The sequence below is a fragment of the Tupaia chinensis genome, unplaced genomic scaffold (assembly GCF_000334495.1).
Source record: "Tupaia chinensis unplaced genomic scaffold, TupChi_1.0 Scaffold000288_2, whole genome shotgun sequence".
NCBI classification, from domain to species: Eukaryota; Metazoa; Chordata; class Mammalia; order Scandentia; family Tupaiidae; genus Tupaia; species Tupaia belangeri.
In genome coordinates, this window is record NW_006159773.1 from 1,657,862 (window position 1) to 1,670,739 (window position 12,878).

Here is a 12,878-nt window from a genome sequence, read left to right on the forward strand (position 1 = left end):
CTAATATGTGGAGTTGTGTCCATGCTTCTGATACCATGGCAGAACATCGACAAAGCTGTTTTGGGCTACACTGCTCTAACAAAGGCACCTTAACAGAACTTCACTTTAAGTCTCCATCCTTGTTTGGTACTATCTTAGTCTGCTGTTGCATTGCTAATAGAAATACATGAGATTGGGTTATTTATCTAGAAAGAAAGGCTAGACCAGCCCTGTGGCCTAGTGGTTAAGGGAACTAGATCTCATAGAGCCGACCTTGCAGTTTGAGTCCAGACCTCAGTGACTTGAATAACATGCTGGGTGAATGTGTGTGCTTGTACAAAATCCTGACAGGATGGAGAAACAGAGGAGAGTGGACTGTGGTGTGACTACGTCCCATGGTGAGGTGCTTTCTCTTTGTCTCTCTCTCTCTCTCTGGTGAGTGTACAGGCCTTTGGCAAGTAAATAAATAAATCCCTTATTAAAAAAAAATAGAGGTTTATTTGACTCATGATTCTGGTGACTAGAACTCTGGTGACTAGACTCATGATTCTGGTGACTAGAAATTCCTAAGGTATAAGGTTGGCATTAGGCCAGCCTACATCACATGGTTTGCAGAAGCAGAGAGGATAACAAGCATGTGCAGAAAGAGACCTGGGGGCAGCCATCTTCCTTTTATAACAACTTGCTCTCTCAAGAACTAATCACTTTTCATCAGAGTTACAACTCAGTCTCTCTCACAAAGACTCCATTAATGATGCTGATGTCTTCACAATCTAATTACTACTCCTTAGTCTTACCACCTCCCAATATCATTACAGTGGGGACTGCATTTCAAACCATGAATCTTTGGGGAACAAACCATTATCCAAACCACAACATTCCACCTCTGGTCCCACAGTCCACATCTTTCTCACATAAAATACAATTATCCACTCCAATTGTCTCAAACTTCTTAATTTGGGCCAGCACCAACTCAAAAGTCCAAAGTCTCACTTGAGATTCAAGGTGAACTCCTTCCAGCTATGAGTCTGTGAAGTCAAAACAAATTACACACTCCCAAAATACAATGAAAAGGGATAGAAAATTTCTATTCCACAAGAAGGGAGTAACAGACACCAAGCAAAAACCCAACGGATCTTTCAGTCTTGAAAATTCGTTCCCTGTACCCTGGACACACTGAGGGGGTTGGGCCCTGAAGCATCAGGAAGCTTTGTTCCCCCAGTCTACTGGGCTCAATCCGTGCTTCAGCTCACTCTAGTTGGAGTGTCACACCTGCAGTTCTTACAGGCTGGTGTTGAATGCAGTCACTTCTTAGGGCAGTTCCATCCCTGTGGCTCCACTATGCTTTTTCTCTGATGGGGACTCTCTGTAGCAGAGCTGACCCTACATTTCCACTTGGCATTTCCCTTGTGGAAGTTCTCTATGGTGGCTCCACCCCTATAACCAGACTCTGCCTAGGCCCCCAGGCTGTCTAAGACAGTCTTTGAAATTTCAATGGAGGCTTCCACAGTTCATGAATTCTATGATCCTGTAGAATTTCCTTCATGTGCAGGGCACCGAAATCTGCTGCCACTTGGAAATTGTGGAAGAGAAGATGGAGAAGTAGCCTTAATAGCAGGTTAAGTTCCACCTGGGACCTCTTAAAATACAGCTGGCACAAAAGAATGCTTCACTAAGATTCAGAGAACAGAGTCGTAAGGTGGTTGCGATTCTGCCAACTACACTAATTTCTGTCTTGGTCCCCTACTGTGTTGCTAACAGAAATACTGGAGACTGGGTGATTTATGTAGAAATCAAGGTTTGTTTGACTTGCAGTTCTGGTGGCTAGAAAGTCCAAAGGCTTTAGGTCGTCTGTCAATGATTAAAAAACATCTCACCGAGATGGTTTGAACAAAATGAAGACAAAACGGAGCCGGGTGCAGGCAGTGGATGCTGTTCCACAGAGAGCCGAAGATGGCAGTGAACATGTACCTGACCTCAGTCATCAGTGATAACTAAGTCAACATGAAAAGCGGGTCTGTATCAATGAATCTCTGCCGTTGAATCTGACAAAGATCAAACAGTTGTGCTCAGGGGCAGTTGTGCTTATTGTCCGTTTATGGACATGCTGTTCCCTGGCTCCATTGCCCTGAAGAAAGTGAAATTCCAAGCAAAGCTAGAACACGAATACATCCAGAACTTCAAAATATTACAGGCAGGTTTTAAGAGGATGGGTGTTGACAAAATAATTCCTGTGGACAAATTAGTAAAAGGAAAGTTTCGGGACAATTTTGAATTTGTTCAGTAGTTCAAGAAGTTTTTTGACGCAAACTATGATGGAAAAGACTATGACCCTGTAGCTGCCAGACAAGGTCAAGAGATTGCAGTGGCTCCCTTCCTTGTTGCTAAGAAACCTCTCAGTACTAGCAGTGCAGCCCCACCGAGGCCCATTTCAACACAGAGAACTACTGCAAGTCCTAAGGCTGGCCCAGCGGTGGTACGAAAAAATCCTGGCTTGGGCAACGGGGATGAAGAAGCAGCTGAACTGATGCAGCAGTCAATGTATTGAAACTTACTGCCGAAGACTTGGAGAAAGAGAGAGATTTCTACTGTGGAAAGCTAAGGACCACTGAACTGACTTGCCAGGAGAACGAGGGGGGAAAGACCCTGTATTGCAGCGGATTGTAGACATTCTCTATGCCACAGATGAAGGCTTTGTGATACCTGATGAAGGGGCCCACAGGAGGTATAAGTAGAGTATTAACAGCCTGGACCAGCAGAGGCACATCCAGATTCATCACGCCAAATCATGTGCTTAACTGTGAAATACTCCCTTTTATCATTCTTGGAGGACTCACTGGTTTCTTTACCTAAGCAAAAAGTACCTCTTCTTAAAGTACACTGCAGAATTTCCCTCCTTTTCCAGTAAGTTTGAATTAGGAGCTTTTACCTTGTAGCAGAGCAGTATTAACATCTAGTTGGTTCACCTGAGGAACAGAGGCTGGCCATGGGGCTCCCCGTGTGGATGGTGGTCACACTGAGGCTGGAGGAGGGGTTTTATGTAATAGCTGAGGTGGTGACCTCAGTAGAAAAATGTAGACTGATTTGAATTTTAAGCTAATGTCAAGTCTTGGCAGAGAATGTTTTAATAAATAAATGCCTTAAGAGTATTTAAAATATGCTTCCGTATTTCAGAATAGAAAATATAACACAACAGGAGTTTGTATGTGTTTGACACTGTGTCTGGGAAGGGCGGGCCAGACCTTGGAACCTTTGGAAGCTGCTGTGGCAGGCCTTGCAGGACTGCTTGAATCTTCACAGGCCTGTGCTTTGGCCCAAAGAGAAAATATTAAGTTGCCCTGTGAAGCCATTTGGTGTCATCGACCAATAGACCAACAGCATCCTGCTACAAAGACCGACCACATGCTCTTCACTGGGAGTAATATGTCTCTGTTGATTTGATGCAACTGTCTAGTGCCCAAACTCAGCTCTCAGCCATGCTCCCAGGTCCTCTGTACTGCTTGTGGGGCCCCGTCTGATTTTCAGTCACAGTTTCCTGTGCAGGTGGCAGAGGATTTTGAAATGCTGAAACCAAACCATTACACCCACTTGAAATAGTTTCTCTTGTCTGTGTGTGATAAGTGGTGGGTGGGAAAAAATTAGTGCACCTAACCCATTACAGGAGTTGAGATCACCAATTAAGTGTCATGAGTGGGTAAAATAACACTTTTTAAAAAATATTTTGTTCCTCAGCCTACTATTCACGTTAATTTGGAAAGTCAGTGTTCGGGTGTTGGATGGTGATTGGCTAATTCCCCAGTACCGTGTTTTATGCTGTTTGGTGGATTATAGATCACCTGACTCAAGTGTACTTGGGGTAACTGGCAAGTGACAGAACATGGTGAAACAAGAGTCTTTCATGTCTCTAAGTAAAGCAGTGGATTCAGTAAGGTTATTACAGTCCTGAATACCATGTGCTTTCCCCTTTCTTTGATCCAGCAAAACCTTGATGACTCATTTAGACTTTAATTGAAGAATGTTCGAATTAAAACATTTACTTAGAATAATAATAATAGTAGGAGAGCATTTTTCTTGCACTTACTGAACTAAATGCTAAGATGATACAAATTCATGATTTTAAATAATATAAATACCAAATTAAATATTTTTGTGTGATTTCAGTTAAACAGAGGGAAAGGGATGACTGTTATTTGATTCTAAGTACTCGTGTTGTAATAGAAGAGATATAAAGAAAACGAAGATTAGATTTATTCACTCATAATTATACTATAATTTTTGTCATTGTTGGACTAGAGGTTGAAGAATGAATGACACTAAAGTAAGCTAGACGTTTGAATTAAACAACTTAGAAATTTTGAAAATGCCAGATAGCGAAATTTGGCCATTTAGAAAAACTAATGAGACTATATTTAATTCAATTTGTAAAATTCAAGTTTAAATTTTTCTCATTTCCCTTATTCTGTTTTTAAAGCAGTGTAACTTGGGAATTTTTTCTAGAGAAATGAAAACATTAAAACAAAATATTGTTCCTCCTTTTGCTTGTTTGTTTTTTACACAGAACAAAACAGATCAAAGCAGCTAATACATTTAGTTTGTGTACTTTGAGGCAAAGTTCCATGTATATCATTTAATTTCATCCTTGTGATTATCCTGTAAAGCATTATCTTCCAAGTGTGGAAAAGGAAACTCAGAAATTTCCCAAGGAATAAACAGGCGGAGTGGGATTTGAACACAGATCACCATTCCCGCATTTATGCTTTTTCTAGGTTTACACTGGGGAGAGAATTTCACTTTTGAGTTCAGATATTCCCTGACCTAAAAAAAAAAAAACAGGCATACTGGGGTTATAGAGCTAATCAAATAACAAATTAGAACTTGAAAGCTATTTTATTAAAAATAGGGGATGACATCAGGCTTATTTTAAATAGATATCATCTAAATAAAAGATTTATTCATATTTCAAGTTCCTTTTTTTCTTTTATAGTTTTTGTTTGTTTGGTTGCTTTTTTTTTTTTTGCTATAGGATCTGTGTGCTTGCCAGAGAGAGAGACAGAGACGGAAAGTGAGAGAGAAAGTAAGAAGTCACCCCCCACCCAGAGGCAATGACCATGCTGCAGTCCCTTCTCCTTCATTCTCCTTCTGGGATTTGGGACATACATGGACACACACCCATAGTGATTTTCAAGTTGCCCAATCCAGGACTCAAACCATGGTCAGCCATGTGAGAGTCCAGTGCCTTAACCATCACACCACCTCCTGCCCCCTCAAGTGTCATTTAAAGCTCAAGTGAGGGTTTGATGAGATGATGACTTAACCAAGTATCTGTCCATCATTTTGCCCCTCAATTTATGGTCTCTCTAACATGAAATAAAGTCAGGATAAAAGTTGAGGAGAGTTTTTGTTTGTTTGTTTGTTTACATAGAACAGTATTGACATTTCCTGTGTTTAGTGAATGTTCTGTTGGGTTGGTCAAGTCACTCACTATCTTTGCATTGACATAAACAGTCTATCTCATTTTTACACTTTTTATGCAGAAGTGTCACATAATAGGTGGGGAGAAGGAAAGGAAAGAAATATAGCTAAACTATAGCTAGCAATAAAACGGAGTATTTGCTTCAGTAAATACAGTCAACAGAGAGCTGGAAGATACCTTGTTCTTCTAGTACTTCCTTAATCCAGTGAACAATTATAGGAAAATGTAAAAACTCTTCGGCGCTTCGTTCTCTTAGACTCTAAGTTTAGGGTAATGTTCTTTGTGACCTAGCTATTTCACAGGGAGATGGTGAAGATTAATTAGCCTGTACAAGCTGAGTACCCAGCACTGCCCCAGAGACAGGTGTCCATAAATCAGACCTAGTCTTATGAAGCCTTCATTTGTCCCCAGTCCCTGCACAGCACGGTGCCATCACTCCAGATCCTAATGGGAGTCACCACATTCAGGCCAAGGACAGGTTTTCCACAACACAGAGAACATTTGTTCTCTGACTTTCTCTGACAAGGCAGATTCTGCTCTCTGTGTGCCTCAGTGTCCTCATCTATCAAAGCAGCAGGCCATGGCCAGGTGGTTCCTAAGGGGAACATACCCCAAAGTTACCCTAATTTATGTCATTTCCTTCTCTTGTCCCACCAGCTTCTCGAACGTACTAAATTGTTTGTAAGCTCAGTGACTAGAATGTAATGTAAAAAGATAACTAATAGAAGGGAAATCTCAAGCCACAAATGAGTAGTGTTATTCATGTTTCATATTCTGTAGTTTATTAAGTTGGAAATCATATTTTTATATTAGAACAAGGCATGCCTAAAAAGGAAATGTTTCACTGTTAAAGAATTTTAATAGGATTTTTGTATAGGATAGTTGTATACAATTTTTCCATAGGACATGAAGCCTTTGACAGTTAAGGCTATTAGTTCTATTAGTGTCATTTTTCATGAATTTTTATCTTGCTTAATTATCATTCTAATCCCTAAATAGATTTTCCTAGCCTTAACCATATTTAAGTTTATTAATTTTTGGAAAGGGGTATCACACATATGACCAGTTACGTTCAGTGCATATTAGAGATACATTAAGTGTTCTGTAGCTAATTTTCAAATAAATCATTGCAGATATAACAAACAGACCTCCTCTCCTAAATATTTATAACAAGACCCCACAATAAAAGTTAACACTGAACCCCATTCCCAGGGCAAGCTGTTCTTCTCTAGCAGCTGCCCATTCACAAGCCTTTCTTGTGTGGAGTGTATTCTTTTTATGTTAAAAATTTTCACCTTTTTAATTAAAACAAAACAAAACAAAACAAAACAAAACTTCCCCTTTCTACTTTACTTCTGTTTGCAGCTTTATTCTACATCTCAGAGCAGGTCTCTAACTTTAGAGATCTGGATCCAAAGAGCCTAGTACTTCACCCAACACAGCACAGCTCCCTTGTCCAGTAACACGTGTACTTTAACATTGCTATCTCTGATTATATCAGGGCTTTATAGCTCTAAGTAAGCCAAGCTAAAGAGCTGACCGGGTCATTTAGTCACCATCCAACATCACTAATATGTGGAGTTGTGTCCATGCTTCTGATACCATGGCAGAACATCGACAAAGCTGTTTTGGGCTACACTGCTCTAACAAAGGCACCTTAACAGAACTTCACTTTAAGTCTCCATCCTTGTTTGGTACTATCTTAGTCTGCTGTTGCATTGCTAATAGAAATACATGAGATTGGGTTATTTATCTAGAAAGAAAGGCTAGACCAGCCCTGTGGCCTAGTGGTTAAGGGAACTAGATCTCATAGAGCCGACCTTGCAGTTTGAGTCCAGACCTCAGTGACTTGAATAACATGCTGGGTGAATGTGTGTGCTTGTACAAAATCCTGACAGGATGGAGAAACAGAGGAGAGTGGACTGTGGTGTGACTACGTCCCATGGTGAGGTGCTTTCTCTTTGTCTCTCTCTCTCTCTCTGGTGAGTGTACAGGCCTTTGGCAAGTAAATAAATAAATCCCTTATTAAAAAAAAATAGAGGTTTATTTGACTCATGATTCTGGTGACTAGAACTCTGGTGACTAGACTCATGATTCTGGTGACTAGAAATTCCTAAGGTATAAGGTTGGCATTAGGCCAGCCTACATCACATGGTTTGCAGAAGCAGAGAGGATAACAAGCATGTGCAGAAAGAGACCTGGGGGCAGCCATCTTCCTTTTATAACAACTTGCTCTCTCAAGAACTAATCACTTTTCATCAGAGTTACAACTCAGTCTCTCTCACAAAGACTCCATTAATGATGCTGATGTCTTCACAATCTAATTACTACTCCTTAGTCTTACCACCTCCCAATATCATTACAGTGGGGACTGCATTTCAAACCATGAATCTTTGGGGAACAAACCATTATCCAAACCACAACATTCCACCTCTGGTCCCACAGTCCACATCTTTCTCACATAAAATACAATTATCCACTCCAATTGTCTCAAACTTCTTAATTTGGGCCAGCACCAACTCAAAAGTCCAAAGTCTCACTTGAGATTCAAGGTGAACTCCTTCCAGCTATGAGTCTGTGAAGTCAAAACAAATTACACACTCCCAAAATACAATGAAAAGGGATAGAAAATTTCTATTCCACAAGAAGGGAGTAACAGACACCAAGCAAAAACCCAACGGATCTTTCAGTCTTGAAAATTCGTTCCCTGTACCCTGGACACACTGAGGGGGTTGGGCCCTGAAGCATCAGGAAGCTTTGTTCCCCCAGTCTACTGGGCTCAATCCGTGCTTCAGCTCACTCTAGTTGGAGTGTCACACCTGCAGTTCTTACAGGCTGGTGTTGAATGCAGTCACTTCTTAGGGCAGTTCCATCCCTGTGGCTCCACTATGCTTTTTCTCTGATGGGGACTCTCTGTAGCAGAGCTGACCCTACATTTCCACTTGGCATTTCCCTTGTGGAAGTTCTCTATGGTGGCTCCACCCCTATAACCAGACTCTGCCTAGGCCCCCAGGCTGTCTAAGACAGTCTTTGAAATTTCAATGGAGGCTTCCACAGTTCATGAATTCTATGATCCTGTAGAATTTCCTTCATGTGCAGGGCACCGAAATCTGCTGCCACTTGGAAATTGTGGAAGAGAAGATGGAGAAGTAGCCTTAATAGCAGGTTAAGTTCCACCTGGGACCTCTTAAAATACAGCTGGCACAAAAGAATGCTTCACTAAGATTCAGAGAACAGAGTCGTAAGGTGGTTGCGATTCTGCCAACTACACTAATTTCTGTCTTGGTCCCCTACTGTGTTGCTAACAGAAATACTGGAGACTGGGTGATTTATGTAGAAATCAAGGTTTGTTTGACTTGCAGTTCTGGTGGCTAGAAAGTCCAAAGGCTTTAGGTCGTCTGTCAATGATTAAAAAACATCTCACCGAGATGGTTTGAACAAAATGAAGACAAAACGGAGCCGGGTGCAGGCAGTGGATGCTGTTCCACAGAGAGCCGAAGATGGTAGTGAACATGTACCTGACCTCAGTCATCAGTGATAACTAAGTCAACATGAAAAGCGGGTCTGTATCAATGAATCTCTGCCGTTGAATCTGACAAAGATCAAACAGTTGTGCTCAGGGGCAGTTGTGCTTATTGTCCGTTTATGGACATGCTGTTCCCTGGCTCCATTGCCCTGAAGAAAGTGAAATTCCAAGCAAAGCTAGAACACGAATACATCCAGAACTTCAAAATATTACAGGCAGGTTTTGAGAGGAAGGGTGTTGACAAAATAATTCCTGTGGACAAATTAGTAAAAGGAAAGTTTCGGGACAATTTTGAATTTGTTCAGTAGTTCAAGAAGTTTTTTGACGCAAACTATGATGGAAAAGACTATGACCCTGTAGCTGCCAGACAAGGTCAAGAGATTGCAGTGGCTCCCTTCCTTGTTGCTAAGAAACCTCTCAGTACTAGCAGTGCAGCCCCACCGAGGCCCATTTCAACACAGAGAACTACTGCAAGTCCTAAGGCTGGCCCAGCGGTGGTACGAAAAAATCCTGGCTTGGGCCACGGGGATGAAGAAGCAGCTGAACTGATGCAGCAGTCAATGTATTGAAAATTACTGCCGAAGACTTGGAGAAAGAGATTCTACTGTGGAAAGCTAAGGACCACTGAACTGACTTGCCAGGAGAACGAGGGGGGAAAGACCCTGTATTGCAGCGGATTGTAGACATTCTCTATGCCACAGATGAAGGCTTTGTGATACCTGATGAAGGGGCCCACAGGAGGTATAAGTAGAGTATTAACAGCCTGGACCAGCAGAGGCACATCCAGATTCATCACGCCAAATCATGTGCTTAACTGTGAAATACTCCCTTTTATCATTCTTGGAGGACTCACTGGTTTCTTTACCTAAGCAAAAAGTACCTCTTCTTAAAGTACACTGCAGAATTTCCCTCCTTTTCCAGTAAGTTTGAATTAGGAGCTTTTACCTTGTAGCAGAGCAGTATTAACATCTAGTTGGTTCACCTGAGGAACAGAGGCTGGCCATGGGGCTCCCCGTGTGGATGGTGGTCACACTGAGGCTGGAGGAGGGGTTTTATGTAATAGCTGAGGTGGTGACCTCAGTAGAAAAATGTAGACTGATTTGAATTTTAAGCTAATGTCAAGTCTTGGCAGAGAATGTTTTAATAAATAAATGCCTTAAGAGTATTTAAAATATGCTTCCGTATTTCAGAATAGAAAATATAACACAACAGGAGTTTGTATGTGTTTGACACTGTGTCTGGGAAGGGCGGGCCAGACCTTGGAACCTTTGGAAGCTGCTGTGGCAGGCCTTGCAGGACTGCTTGAATCTTCACAGGCCTGTGCTTTGGCCCAAAGAGAAAATATTAAGTTGCCCTGTGAAGCCATTTGGTGTCATCGACCAATAGACCAACAATTTTCATTGAGCATTTATCTGACAGTTTTTCCAACTCCCCCTGAAATTTCTATGTATTGTGTTTTCTTAGGAAATGAGGTGTGCCCAGATTTCTAATCTAATGACTGGTTTTAGGGACTTGCCTACATCTCTGGAATTTGAATGGGGTTTTGTCCCATTTTACTGTCTTTTCAGTTTACATCTAACAGGGTTTCTCTTCTCTGTTCCCCTTGCCCAATGGGAACTCCTCTTTGGCTCCTTAAAGTTTGCTGCTTAGAATTGGAAGTTCAGCTGGAGGGTGATCATGCTGCAAGTTCTTTCTGGACCTCTGGCAAAGGAAGTGATCAGTAAAGGCCATTGTTACCTTGGGATCTGCAAACTTGGGTGTTTTTGGTATCTGCTATCGACAGATCTCCACTGTTATCCTAATACTTTGACAGTGCACTAATCTCTTTGGAGATAAAATTCATGTGTGTTACTAAATGTTAATTTTCTTTTGCAGAAAATACAGTACAATATCTGAATTATTAATATTTAAAATATTTCATTCCTTAACTCTCCCTCATTTGCTCTGCCCCTGATCTTTTTTGGTAGAATTCTACAAACTGTGTCACCCACTACTGAGATTGTTCAGCCCCTGTATGTATTTGTGTTGATTTGTTTCTGGTGATAGCTTGTCCTAAAATGTGTGTAGAAAGCAGGTATCTTATAAAATTTTTGTGTAGTGCATGCTTTGTGTGGAATTCAGAGGAAAATCCAGGTTCAGTAATTAACAATGCCAAAAAATGCAAGTAACTAGCCATTGTTCACATGACAGTGGTGCTATTTCTCTTTTGTGGCCTTTTAGACTTTTGTCGTCCCTAAATTCCATTTTATTGGGAACCCATTTTCTACCTGGTCTTTCTTGACAAGTTTTTTTTTTTTTCCTATTTTAAACGGTTTCTAAATAAAATTCTGTATCTCAAAAAAAAAATCTTACCATTAGTGATTTAGGACTTCAAGATTTTCTTCTACTGGCTCTCATAATTTTCCTTTGAGATTTAACAAACATAATACAGCAAGTCTTCTCTGTTTTAAAATCTGAGTCTGCAACTAATTTAATGCACAAATAAAATATAAAACATCTGGTCTAAATTTATATAGAATTTTACTGATCAATAAAATGATGGTACTATTACTTGTGTACACTCAGTGAATTAGCCAGTGTTTAGTTTTGTTTTGCCTTAATTTGCTATTGGGTGTGTACACTCACGTAGAGAGATAGAGCGAGGGAAAGTGAGAAAGCACCCCCCGGGGGGAAATAACTACAAGGCAATGTCTTCTCCTCCAGTCTCCTCTTAGGATTTTGGCCACACACACACACACAAATTAAGTCAAGATAGTTAAGGCAGCTGGATCCTACATGGACCCATGCAGCTCAAGTCCCTGGCAGCTTGAGAAACATGCTGGGCTTATATGCATGTGTACCCAAAATCCCAAAAGGAGGGAAAGATGGAGAAGAGATTGCAGTGTGGCCAAGCCCCACGGGAGGTGCTTTCTCCTTTTTCTCTCTCTGTCTCCCTGGCAAGTGCATGTGCCCTCTAGTGAAAACAAAAACAAAAACCCTGATTAAATAAATTATGGAACATTAATTTAGCATAATAATACAATGAGGCTGTGAAAAAAGAAAGCTGTTTTGGAACCAGCAGATGGTGCAATAGTTACATCACTGGACTCCCACATAGTTGACTGCATTTCTAATAACCACAAGTCAATCTCTTCTCCATTCTCCTCTTAGGATTTTGGCCACACACACACACACACACACACACACAAACACACACACGTCAATCTCTTCTCCTCCATTCTCCTCTTAGGATTTTGGCCATACACACACACATACACACATACACACACCTTTAGTGTGTATGTTTTTCAAATTGGGTCTAGGATTTGCACCACACAGTTAGTCATGTGGGATCCAGCCACCTTACCCAACTGACACACCAGTGTTTTCCTAGTTGACTTTTGGGCAGGTCAACCTTCAATATATGGTACCATCATCAACACTGAAGGACATTTAGCATCTCTGGGTTCAGCACATCAAGTGTTGATAGTTCCTTCAGTTACCATAACCATAGTAACATGTACATATAAAACAGGAATGTGCCCTCAGACATTTCCAAACTCTCCCATATCACTCCTCCCTTTCCAGAACCCTATACCTACAGTAGATCTGGACAAAGTTGGCCAAGGTAGCCTGTTCTTTGCATCAGGTTTATAGGAAACTGGATTTTAGCTGGGATTTTTTTTTTCTATAATACTCCATAATTTGACTTGATAATGTCTTAATTATTGAGCTGGATTTAAATTTAGAGGAATAAATCCATGATATTGACTAGACATAATGAAATTATTTACTAAGTAGCTGTGTTCATTTAAACTAAAGAAAGATCTGGTTCAGGACTCTAACCTCAGAAATTGTGCTTCTTTTCTGTCTCCCTACCACGTTTCCCATTTGGAGTCCCAGTCCACACAAGGGAGATGA

General features: G+C 40.9%; 2 pseudogenes; both read left to right on the forward strand.

Annotated features, from left to right (window-relative positions):
• Positions 1-1,887: 1,887 nt before the first annotated feature.
• LOC102469997 (microtubule-associated protein RP/EB family member 1 pseudogene) lies at positions 1,888-3,333 on the forward strand (annotated as a pseudogene).
• A 5,619-nt stretch (positions 3,334-8,952) lies between these two features.
• On the forward strand, positions 8,953-10,344 carry LOC102470414 (microtubule-associated protein RP/EB family member 1 pseudogene; annotated as a pseudogene).
• Positions 10,345-12,878: the final 2,534 nt, after the last annotated feature.